Source organism: Hibiscus syriacus, unplaced genomic scaffold, assembly GCF_006381635.1.
Source record: "Hibiscus syriacus cultivar Baekdansim isolate YM2019G1 unplaced genomic scaffold, ASM638163v2 tig00111463_pilon, whole genome shotgun sequence".
Taxonomy (NCBI): Eukaryota; Viridiplantae; Streptophyta; class Magnoliopsida; order Malvales; family Malvaceae; genus Hibiscus; species Hibiscus syriacus.
In genome coordinates, this window is record NW_024063098.1 from 2,134,645 (window position 1) to 2,147,507 (window position 12,863).

The 12,863-nt window shown below is 39.8% G+C and overlaps 1 non-coding gene and 2 pseudogenes across 1 annotated transcript; 2 read left to right on the forward strand and 1 right to left on the reverse strand.

The window, feature by feature from the left end:
- Positions 1–1,286: 1,286 nt before the first annotated feature.
- LOC120163583 lies at positions 1,287–1,441 on the forward strand (annotated as a pseudogene).
- A 230-nt stretch (positions 1,442–1,671) lies between these two features.
- LOC120163582 lies at positions 1,672–4,675 on the forward strand (annotated as a pseudogene).
- A 6,842-nt stretch (positions 4,676–11,517) lies between these two features.
- On the reverse strand, positions 11,518–11,673 carry LOC120163581. Its single transcript, XR_005519667.1, has one exon. It is a non-coding gene; the product is annotated as a 5.8S ribosomal RNA (ribosomal RNA).
- Positions 11,674–12,863: the final 1,190 nt, after the last annotated feature.

Below are 12,863 nucleotides of genomic sequence, written 5' to 3' on the forward strand. Positions count from 1 at the left end.
ACTCTTACGCAATGGGTATGTGAGTGGTGATATGGTTATGTGTGTGGACATGCTCCGTGCTATATGCATCAAACTGTCGAGCCGTAGTCCTTTTTAATATCTCTACTTGTGATCTTTGAACCCAAGGGTTTCGATTAAGATCCTTTCTTACGTACCTAAATTGATAGAATTTTGAATGTCTTTCCATTCATCTTCCATCATTTGACCTTGTGTCTACGTGGTAGACTTCAGTCATGCCCAATGTCCTATGTGTGCGTTTTGTGAATAATCATCCATGTCGGTGCATCGGTGCTCGATCGTTTTTGGGATACAAAATATTTTGTGAGCTTATGGTCTCTCAGCTCCATCACTCAATGCCTACGCATTTTTGTCCCTCGACATGAAAGATGCTCGTGTCCTGTTATGGCCTCATCCTTTACCAAGACAATAGTTTGAGGACCATATGGTGTTCGACATCACGAAGGAATGCTACATGGTTGATCCTGCCAGTATTCATATGCTTGTCTCAAAGATTAAGCCATGCATTTGTAAGTATGAACTAATTCAGTTGTGAAACTGTGAATGGCTCATTAAATCAGTTATAGTTTGTTTGATGGTATTTTCTACTCAGATAACCATAGTAATTCTAGAGCTAGTACGTGCAACAAACCCAACTTTTGGAAGGGATGCATTTATTTGATAAAAGGTCGATGCGGGCTTTTCCCGTTGCTATGATGGTTCATAATAACTCGACGGATCACAAGCCTTGTGTCGGGTATATATCATTCAAATTTATATCAGATCAGAAGTCCTAGTAAGTGCGAGTCATCAACTTATGTTAACTACATCCCTACCCTTTGTACACATCGCCCATCACTCCTACTAATTGAATGATCCGGTGAAGTGTTCGTATCGCGACGATGTGGGCTGTTCGCTGCTTGCGACGTCACGAGAAGTCAACCAAACCTTATCATTTAGAGGAAAGAGAAATCTTAACAAGGTTTTCATAGGTGAATCTACGGAAGGATCATTGTCAAAGCCTATCTAGCAGAACAACCTGCGAACATGATATTGAACAACATCTGGAGGGGGCTTGGTTGTGTCATTGCCCCTAAACCCCTCCACGTCTCAGAGCACTGGGATCGCTTTCTCCTGCATGCTCTTCAGGCTATTGGGCAGGCAAAATGAACAACCCAGCGTGAATTATGCAAATGAATTGGAATGAAAAGGAGATTGTATCTTTTTTTACCCCGTTCATGGTGTGCGTGTGGCATAGATACAACTGTTTTATCGTGAAAACATAATATGACTCTCGATAACGGATATCTTGACTCTCGTATGGATAAATAACGTAGTGAAATGCGATACTTGGTGTGAATTGAAGAATCCCATGAACCATCGAGTCTTTGAATGTAAGTTGTGTCCCATTCCATTAGGCAAGTGAATATCTGCCTCGGTGTCACGCATTGTTGCCCCAATCTGAACCCCAAACATAAGGTATCAGCCGAGGTATGGGTATAAATTATCCTCCGGTGCACAAACTTCTCATGGTTGGTAAAAAATTAAGTACACGGTGTCGCAGTGCCGCGATGATTGGTGGTAATGTCTTAAGAAACCTCATTCTGAGTCATGCACACTCTTCTATATAGATTCTCTAACTCTCATGGCATCACACTTGCGGTGTTCATATCGTGATCCCAGGTTAGGCAAGATTACCTGCCGAATTAAATCATATCAATAAGAAGAGGAAAAAAAACTTACTAGGATTCCATTAGTAATGGAAAACGAACCTGGAATAGCCCAACTTGATAATTGGTCACCCTCTGCGTTTAAATTGTTGTCTGGAGAAGCTTCCTCAGTAACAGTCGAGGCCCAGGTCCCCTGGAAAAAGGTGCTATAGAGGGTGAGAGCCCTGTCGTGCCCAGACCCTGTCACACCACCAGGCACTGTCTATGAGTCTAGTTGTTTGTGAATATAACCCTAATCAGACACTAAATACCATCCAAGACTAAATACGAGTTAGAGGCCGATAGAGAACAAGTATCGTGAGGGAAAAATGAAAAGGACTTTGAAGAGAGAGTCCAAGAGTGCTTACAATTATTGGGAGGAAAGCATATGGGGGCTAGCAATGCACCCCGATCGAATGTGGAACGATGATAGCAAGTCCGTTGACCGGCTCGAGGCGTGGACCGACGTAGACCATAATGGCGGCCCAAGCCTGGGCCTTCGATACACCTATGGAGATATCATCACCTCGATCATGGAACCCAGCATGTCCTATCTCAGCGTTCTTTGGTATCAGCGTGCTTAGGTGGGGCGAAGCCAGATGAAATTTTGGTGGATACCCACAGTGATACTGATGTGCAAATCATTCGTTGGACTTGGGTATAGGGGTGAAAGACTAATCGAACCATTTAGTAACTGGTTCCCTCTGAAGTTTCCCTCAAGATAACTGGAGCCCTTAGTGAGTTCTATCATGTAAATCCAATGATTAGAGGCATCAGGGGCACAACACCCTCAACCTATTCTAAAACTTTAAATTGGTTAGATGGTGCGACTGCTTCATTGAGCCATGCCATGAAATCGAGAGCTCCAAGTGGGCCATTTTTGGTAAGCAAAGCTGGGGACGTGGGATGAAATGGAAGCTGGGTTATGGTGCAAAACTATGCGTTAACCTAGAACCCACAAAGGGTGTTGGTCAATTAAGACAACATGATGGTATTCATGTAAGTCAAAATCTGCTAAGGAGTGTGTAACTACTCACTTGTCTAATCAACTAGCATAAAAAATGTATGGAGCGTAAGTGTGACCTATACCCAACTTTCAGGGCAAATCTAGGCCTTGATGAGTAGGAGGACGTAACAACCATCGTAAAACTTAGGAGTGAGCCTGGGCTGAGCGGCTGTCGGTGTAGATCTTGGTGGTTGTAGCAAATATTCAAATGAGAACTTTGAAGGCCGAAACGGGGAAAGGTTCTATGTACACTACACTTGTACATGGGCTAGTCGATCCTAAGAGAAGGGTAAACCCGTCTGATAGTGCGTTCCACTTGAGCTTCTAAAGGGAATCGAATTAAAATGATTGAACATGAATACGACGACTGACGATAACGTTAGGGAGTCCAGAGACATAAGTGGGGGCCTTTAGAATAGTTATCTGTTCTGTTTAACATCCTACCCACCTAGAAAATGACTCATTTGGAGGTAGGATCTAGCGACTAAAAGAGAACCGTACATCGTGTGGTGTCCAGTGTACCCCAGGTGACCCTTGAATATCCAGAGAACCGAGTGTCGTCCATGCCCAGTCGTACTTATAACCGTATCAGGTCTCCAAGGTGAATAGCCTCTAGTCGATGGAAAAATGTAGGTAAGGCAAGTAAGCAAAATGGATTTGTAACCTCGGGAAAACTATTGGCTCTAAGGGCAGGGCATAGGGCTTCCAATTCCGAACACATTGGCTTCTAGTGCACTGGTAGAGCTACTCCCTTAAGGTAACCAAATGCCTCGTCATCTAATTAGTTACATGCATGAATGGATTAACAAGATTCCTAGTAACCATGTCTACTATCCAGAGAAACCACAACCAAGGGAACGAGCTTGGCATAATCAGTGGGAAAAGAAGACCTTGTTGAGCTTGACTCTAGTCCGACTTTGTGAAATGAGAGGTGTAGGATAAGTGGGAGCTCTTGGGAAAAATTGAAATACCACTACTTTTAACGTTATTTTACTTATTTTGTAAATCAAAAGTAGGGCACGACCCACTTTTTAGACCAAAGAGACATAAAGACCACTTCACATTGGAAGTAAAAAAAGAGATCCCAAGATTCAACTATTTAAGGACATCTGACGCCATCCAATGTGAAAAAGTACACTGGCAACTTAGGGAGTACGACTCAAGAAAAATGAATAAATGAATTCAGTCGGTCGATTTGGGTAGAAGACATTGTCAAGTGGGGAGTTTGGCTGGGGCGACACATCTGTTAAAAGATAACACAAGTGTCCTAAGATGAGCTCAACGAGAAAAAATCTCGTGTAGAACAAAAGGGTAAAAACTCATTTGATTATAATTTCCAGTACGAATATAAACCATGAAAGAATGGCCTATCGATCCTTTAGACCTTCGAAATTTGAAGCTAGAGGTGTGAGTAAAGTTACCACAGGGACAACTGGCTTGTGGCAGCCAAGTGTCAATAGCGATGTTACTTTGTGATCCTTCGATCTTGGCTCTTATTATTATTGGAAAGCAGAATTCACCAAGTGTTGGATTGTTCACCCACTAATAGGGAAAATGAGCTGTTTTTAGACCATCGTGAGACATGTTAGTTTTACCCTATTAATGGCCGCATCGTAATAGTAATTCAACCTAGTATGAGAGGAACCATTGACTCGCACAATTGGTCATCACGCTTGGTTAAAATGTGGCATGAAGCTACTGTGTATTGAATTGGATTATGGCCGAACGCCTCTATGTCAGAATCTGGGCTACAAGCGATGCATGCGACTGTTAACCAATTGTTGACCCGCAGTAGAGGCCTCGGCCCCCAAGGGCACTTGTCGTGGGTGCAACACGCGCGTTGGACAAGTCGTGTGTGCCTCCCTAGAATATACTTTCTACCTAGCGACGGGGTTTTGTAAGTGGTAGAGTGGCTTTGCTACCACGATCTACTGAGATTCAACCTTTTGTTGCTTTGATTTATCCCTCCCCTATCATTCATATCTTCATTTTTTAGTAAGAGAAATCTAGGGGTTGACGAGAGGGAATGGGACCCTCGTCATTCCCAAGGCACGAGGCTTCTAATCCAATATTACATCTAGTTTAATATTCGACCGTATACAAGTTTTGTCACAGTACTTGAAGAAAACTCTATCGACAATTCAAAGCATGTTGGTGCGGCAGGCTCTCACAACATCATATAGGAAGAACGCCCATGGGTCTTGGAGACTCTCACAACATCGGGAAGCAAGCACACCCGTTGGTGGGGGAGAGTCGATCACCATCAGGCCCCTATGTACAAGAGCCTTGGTCACCATCGGTAATCCCATGCGGGTGGTCTCGATCACCATTGGTATAAGCAGACGAGTGTCTCACCAAAATCTTCTATCCCATTTGGATGTCTCAGTCACCATGGGTAACCCCAGACGGGTGCCTCAGCCACCATAGGTAACCCTAGGCCATTAGTGCGAGAGTGGGGAATAGAACCCAGCTTTGGGTGAAGGAAGTCTTTTAGGATCGACTAACCCATGTGATAGTTTTGTTCACATGGAACCTTTCCCCTATTTGGCCTTCAAAGTTTTTATTTGAATATTTTCTACTGCCACCAAGATTTGCACCGATGACTACTTTGCCAAGGCTCATACCCCAGGTTTTACGACTACTATCGTGCCCTCCTACTCATCGAGGCGTAGCCCTTGGCCCAATTGTTTGGTATAGGTCATGCACTTAAGTACCATCCATTTTTAGGGCTAGTTGTGTAACATCCCAATCATTGGGTTAGTGATCAGAATGTAAAAATGTTAAACTCAGTGGTTGAATTAGAATAAATTGATAAATTCAATGATTTATGGTGAAATATCTGTGTAGGGCTGATAGCAATTTTGGAATATTAGAGGGGGAAAAATGGTATTTTCATGTTAAAGGATAATTATATCATTTATTTAGGGGATAAACACATGTATTTGGAAATATCTGGATTCATTTCTTTCTCTCTTCTTCTTGTTGCCATACTCCTCCATTCAAAGGTAAGTTTTATAAAATTTGTTAGTTTCATCAAATTTTTGGTTTGGTAATGAAAGCTTTGGTGTTATATAAGCTTAACAAAAACTTATATATGATTAAAACAACAAGAGGAGTAGATTAGAAATGAATTTATAAAATGGGTGTTAAGATGAAGTGTTGATATAGTGTAGTTTTTGGAGTTTTATTTGGATATTTAACTTGTCAATGATCAATTTAAGAAGGCATAAGTAATAGAAATGATTAAGAACATTTTGAAATCTTGGTATGATTTGAGATTTAAGTGTTCAGACAAGATTTTGGATAATTAAGAGTAGTAATGAGGACAAGTTGGTTTGGAAGTATAAAAGTGAGCATAAAGGTTTAATGTGTGATGAATATAAGAGATTTAGGAAGATTTTGGTTGATTTTAGAATTAAAATTAACCATTATGGGCATAGAGTATCGGTACCGTTAGAACATTACTCATACTTCAAGGGTTGAATCAGTGGATTTCTAAGGGTAGTATCGATACTGGTTGAAGAAGGTATCGATACTAAGTTGGTAGTATCGATACCATTTTCAAGATACAATTCCATTACATCGGAATGGTATCGGTACCATAAGAAGGTATCGATACCCCTAAAGGAAAATATCGGTATATAATAGTAGTACCGATACTTCTAGGAATAAAATGAAAAAGTTAGTGTTTCTTTCATCATAAGTTATTATGATTAGATATAAGTGATTCGAAGTATGATAATGATTTTTGATTGTTTTGTGTAGTTATTGAACATAATCAACTTCTGATCAGCTTGACATTATAAGTACAAATCCAAAAGTGTTAAGGAATTTACTGAGGGCTTCAGTGACACAAAGGTGAGTGCAACTTCTCGGTTTTGTAACAGAATTGAGGAAGGCTTGTGATAAGCCAACCTCAGTGTTTTCGATCGAAAACTTTACAATTTTCTTAATGTTATATTGCAATGTTTTATTCAATTTATATTATATAAGCTATGTTTTATGATTATATGATTACGGAAATGTGACCTTTGAACAAGTGTATCTGAAAAGATTTTATGTGAAAGTAACTATGTGAATAAGAGACACTTCAAATAGTGATTGAAAATAATAATGTGATTAATAACCCAAGGTATATGTATGAGAATGAGAGGTATAGTTGGCATGCCAAGAGTCGAGGGTTTTATGTAGTCATTCGGGACAAATATGTGGCACTTTGGTGCAAACCTATGTGGCACTTCGGTGCAAATCTACGTGGTAGTTCGGTGTAAAACTATGTGGTCCTTCAGGGCAATTATGTGGCACTTTGGTGCAAATTACAAGATGTAGTGAAAACGTTAGTGCACAACCTCAATGTACTCAAATATCTAGAGTTCTCAGTAGTATACATTGTGTATTTGGAACAAAGGTAAACAAAGGGAATAATATACATAAGTATACCTTTTTGATAGGGAAAATAAATTGGAATTCTTTTATAAAATATGTCGATAAAAACCAATAAAGATTTCATTTATTAAGTTAGAACTATTATTATTTGCCTCACTAAGTCATCGACTTAGCGTGTGATTTCCTCACACGTAGGGTTAAAGAAAGCTGACGACTGATCTGTTGAGGATATCATACCACTTGAAGATCAGATCAAGACAAATTAAATGTAGGTTTTTGTTAATTTTGTAAACTGTTGGCATGTATTATATGTTTAATTTGAAATGCTCTGATATATTTTGTAAACTCATATATTTTGTATTTATGTAAATTATCAAAGTTTTTATGTAAGTATAAATGAGAAATGATTATCTTATTTAAATTAAGGTTTTCTTATTTAAATTAAGGTTTTCTATCTTTTTATCTTGATTAAAAAATTTAATTTGTTCTTATTTGTTAATTACATATGTTTTGAAAAGTTAATGTGACATCTCAGATTCGTATCTGGGTCGGGTATGAGTTAGGGGTGTAATATTTATTGGTATCAGAGCTATGTTTTAATTGGTTTTATGTTTGAAATACAGTTGTTTTTGTTTTAAAAGGTTTACATGCTAACGTTTAATTAAGTCTTTCTGATATGATAAGGTGATTAGTATGCTATCTTTGCTAATACATTAGTAAATTGATTTTAATAGATGTCAGACTTTGATGGCTCCCGAAGTGAAGCGAGAGATAGAATAAAAGAGAGTAGTAACTCACTTGCCCCGAGTAGGTATGGTGAGGAGCAAGCACATCAAGGAGTGTCTATGCAATATCAAATGACCTTCTTCCAGACTTTGGACGCGATTCTGACGCGTTTCCAACCGTCTGTTCCCTTAGTCCCTAAGATGAATGTTCCTAAGGAGATGAGAAGCTTAGAAGCTCCAGAATTTAGAGGAGAAGCTGAGGAAGGTCCAGTTGCTGCCGATATGTGGCTCAATGACTTGAAGATAATGCTAGAGAATCTCCATTGTTCTGAAATGGAGAAATTGGATGGTGTAGTTTTGTTATTGCGAGGTCAAGCTAGAATTTGGCAGAGTTTAAAGGGATCATGTGACTTGGCCATTCTTTTTGGAAGAGTTTAAGAATAAATACATCAGGGATCAGTTTATTCGCCAGATGATGCAAAAATTCATGAGTTTAAAGCAAGGGATTTACTGCAGAGTTGGTCCCTATAGAGAAGGACTCTTGTGATTGGTTTGTGGAGGGCTTACGGCCCCGATTGAAAGAGTTGCTGTTGGCACTCAATCTCTTTTCTTTCCAAGGCATAGTGAATAGAGCTAAAGCACTAGAGTGAGCTCAAAACAAACAGTTTATGGAGCAAAGGACGCAGTGGAATAAGAGAACTAGTGCATCGTCCATTGCTTCCCAATCAAAGAAGAATAGAGGTTCAAGTTGTCAACCTCAGACTAGAGCAGAATCCGTAGCATCCTCAGGTAGAGGATCAAATCTGGGAAGAGCAAGACAAACTTATTCGGTGGAATTCGAAGTGGACAAGCCGAAACAATGTCAGTACTGTGGGAAAAAACCATAGTGGAGTTTTCTGAAGGGTCTCCGGAGCTTGTTTTAAGTGTGGAGAGCATGACACTTTATTCGAGATTGACCATTGATGACGGGAGAGCCTGCCCATACAGAAAGATCCACGCAGCACCTATGAGAGGTAGAGGTCGAGGTAGAGGAATGAATCAGTCTGAGTCGACCACTTAACCTGAAGTGCGTTCCACCTCTCGGGTATACAATTTAAAGACCAGTGAAGATTGTGATGATCCTAAAATCATTGCATGTATTTTTCAGATAGCTGGTAAATCTGTTTTAGTTTTGATTGATCCGAGAAGTGAACTGGTTAAAAACTTGATAATTCCATTAGAATCTATTCGTAGTGAGGTGATTGTGACTAATCCATTAAGACATAGTGCCCGAGTGAGACAAGTGTATCGAGGGTGTCCCATATGGATTCAGGGAATTGAATTCCCTGTTAATCTATTGGAATTACCCTTTGGCGAGTTTAAGGTTATATTAGGGATGGATTGGCTGTATCATTATCATGCCAACGTGGATTGTCGACTTAATCGAGTTATGTTAACAAGCTTGAATGAATTAGAGGTATAGTTGGCATGCCAAGAGACAAGGGTTTTATGTGGTCTTTCGGGACAAATATGTGGCACTTCTGTGCAAAACTATATGGTCCTTCAGGATAATTATGTGGAAATTTCGTGCAAATTACGAGCCGTGGTGACAACATTAGTGCACAACCTCAATGTGCTCAAATACCTAGAGTTATAAGTAGTATACATCGGGCATTTGGAACAAAGTAAAACAAAGGGAATAATATACGTAAGTATAACTTTTTGATAGGGAAAATAAATTGGAATTCTTTTATAAAATGTGTCGATAAAAACCAATAAATATTTCGTTTATTAAGTTAGAACTATTAGTATTTACCTCACTAAGTCATCGACTTAGCGTGTGATTTCCTCATGCGTAGGGTTGAAGAAAGCTTAAGACTGATTTGTTGAGGATAACATACCAGTTGAAGATCATATCAAGAAAAATTAAATGTAGGTTTTTGTTAATTTTGTAAATTGTTGGCATGTATTATATGTTTAATTTGAAATGCTCTGATCTATTTTGTAAACTCATATATTTTGTATTGATGTACATTATCAAAGTTTTTATATAAGTATGAATGAGAAATGGTTATCTTATTGAAATTAAGGTTTTCTATCTTTTTATCTTGATTAAAAAATTTAATTTTTTCTTATTTGTTATTTACATAAGTTTTGAAAAGTTAATGTGACACATTGAATTTGTATCATGGTCATGTACGTGTTAGGGGTGTTACAAGTTAATTCGACAGGTGAGTTGTTACACACTCCCTTGCAGATTTCAACTTCCCTAACCACCGTCCTGCTATGTTAATCAACCAACACCCTTCGTGGATTCTAGGTTAGCATGTAGTTGGACGCCGTAACCCAACTTTTGATTCATCCCGTATTGCCAATTCTTTTTACAAAAAAAGACCCACTGAGAGCTCTTGATTCTGTGACAATTCTGAATGAAACAGCCACACCGTCTTACCTATTTAAAGTTTGAGAATATATTGAGGGTGTTGTGCCTCGATGCCTCTAATCATTAGCTTTACCCAATAAAACTCGCTAAGGGCTCCAACTATCCTGAGAAAAACTTCAAAGGGAACAAACTACTAAATGGTTCGATTAGTCTTTCGCCCCTATACCAAATTCATATGAACGATTTGCACGTTAGTGTCGCTGCAGGTCTCCACCAAAGTTTTCTCTAGCTTCACCCTGATTAGGCATAGTTCACCATCTTTCAGGTCCCGACAAGCATGCCCTCACTCGAACCCTTCTCAAAAGATCAAGGACGGTCGGTGGTATACCCGTGAAGGATCCCGCCAATCAGCTTCCTTGCACCTTACGGGTTTTCTGCCTGTTAACTCCCACACTTATCAGACTCATTGGTCCATGCTTCAAGAAGGTAGATGGGGAGCCCACAGGCTGATGCCCTAAGTACGTTGATGGCGAAGCACACTAAACATCGTGTGATGGGTTCCATGGGTGTATCAAAGGCCTGGGCTTGGGCCGTCACCACGATCTGTATCGGTTCATGCCCCGAGCTGATCGACAGACTGGCTGTCGCCATTTTGCATTTGACTAGGGTGCATCTTCGATCCCTATTCACTTTCCTCCTAAAAATTTCAAGCACTCTTTTACTCTATTTTTCAAAGTCCTTTTAATCTTTCCCTCATGTTACTTGGTCGTTATCAATCTCTCGCATGTATTTAGCCTTGGAAAAATTTACCGCCCAATTAGGGATGTATTCCCAAACAACCTGACTCGTAGACAGTACTCATGGTGTGATAGGGTCTGGGTGTGATGGGGTTCTCATCTTCTACGGTGATCCTTTCTAGGGGACTTAGGCCCGGTCCGTCGCTGATGACACTTCTTCATACTACAATTTGGATATTGAGGGTGACCAATTATCATGGGCTCTTCCCGATTCACTTGATGTTACTATGGGAATATTGGTAAGTTTTTTCCTTTGCTTATTGATATGCTTAAATTTAGCAGGTAATCCCGCTTAACATGGGGTCGCGATGCGAGCACCACAAGTGTGATACCAAGAGTGTGAGAGAGTCCAGATCGACGAGTGCGCACGACTTAGAACGAGGTTACTCAAGGCATTACCATCGATCTTCATGGCACCATGATGTCGTGTACTCAATTTTAAACCAACCGTGAGTAGTTTACACACGAGAGGCCAATTTACACCACAACTCGACCGATACCCCATGGTTTGGGTTCGGATGGGGGTAACGATGCATGACACCCAAGCATATGTACCATCGGCCTAATGGCTTAGGGCCCAACTTACGTTCAAAGAGTCGATGGTTCACGGGATTCTACAATTCACACCAAGTATCACATTTAGCTACGTTATTCTTCGATACGAGAGCCAATATATCCATTTCTGAGATTCATTTTGTGTTTTCATGACAAAACATTCACATCTATATTGCACACTTAACGTGAACAGGGTGAGAACAAGAGACGACTGCCTTTTCATTCTAATTCCTTGGAACAATTCATATCGGGGTTGTTCATTTCACCTTAGAGGCACTGGGCCATACTGGCCAACAGCCTGAAGTGTATGCGGGAGCAATCGATCCTAGTATGTTTAGGCGTGGAGGGGTAGAGGGGTAATGACGCAACAAAGCCCCCTCTAGACATTGTTCGATAACATGTTCTCGGGTCGTTCTGCTAGACAGGTTTCAACAATGATCCTTCCAAAGGTTCACCTACGGAAACCTTGTTACGACTTCTCCTTCCTCAAAATGATAAGGTTCAGTGAACTTTTCCTGTCGTCACAGTCATTGAACCACCCACGTCATCACGATCTGAACACTTCACTTGATCATTTAATTAGTATGAGTGATAAAGGATGTGTACAAAAGGAAGGGACATAGTTAAAACAAGCTGATGACTCGAGCTTACTAGAAATTCCTCATTGAAGACCAACAATTGCAATGATTTATCCCCATCATGATACAATTTCAAAGTTTACCCGGGCATGTCGACCAAGGCCATAGACTGGTTGAATACATCAGTGTAGCATGCGTGCGACCCAGAACATCTAAGGGCATGACAGACCTGTTATTACCTCTAACGTCTTTGGCCTAAGCACCCATAGTCCCTCTAAGAAGCTTATAACACCCTTAAATCCTGTAGGAGAACAAAGCTAAATTGCCTAGAATATAAAAAATTAATTGAATTGAGATTTAAATTAAATGAATTAGATAAGGACCTAATCGAATTGCCTAAGATAAAAACCAAGTTGAATTAAAATTTAAACTACTTGAATTAGATAAGGACATAATAGAAAGGATTGGAAGAATAATGACCAATTTGGAATGATTTAATTAGAACAAATAATAAATATGATGATTGCATGCTATATTCCTTGATTCATAATCTACCCTTGAATAACTTATTAATTACACACGAAGTGAGGCTAAAGTAGACATTTCAATTCCATTATTAAGGAAAGTAAATGATATCATCTTCTCTATTACTCTTGATAGTCGAAAGTGAGAGGATAAAAAAATTTAGAGAGATTGTAAGGAGGGGAATCGACCATGCAAGCTTGACTTCAAGCTTGAATTAACTAAG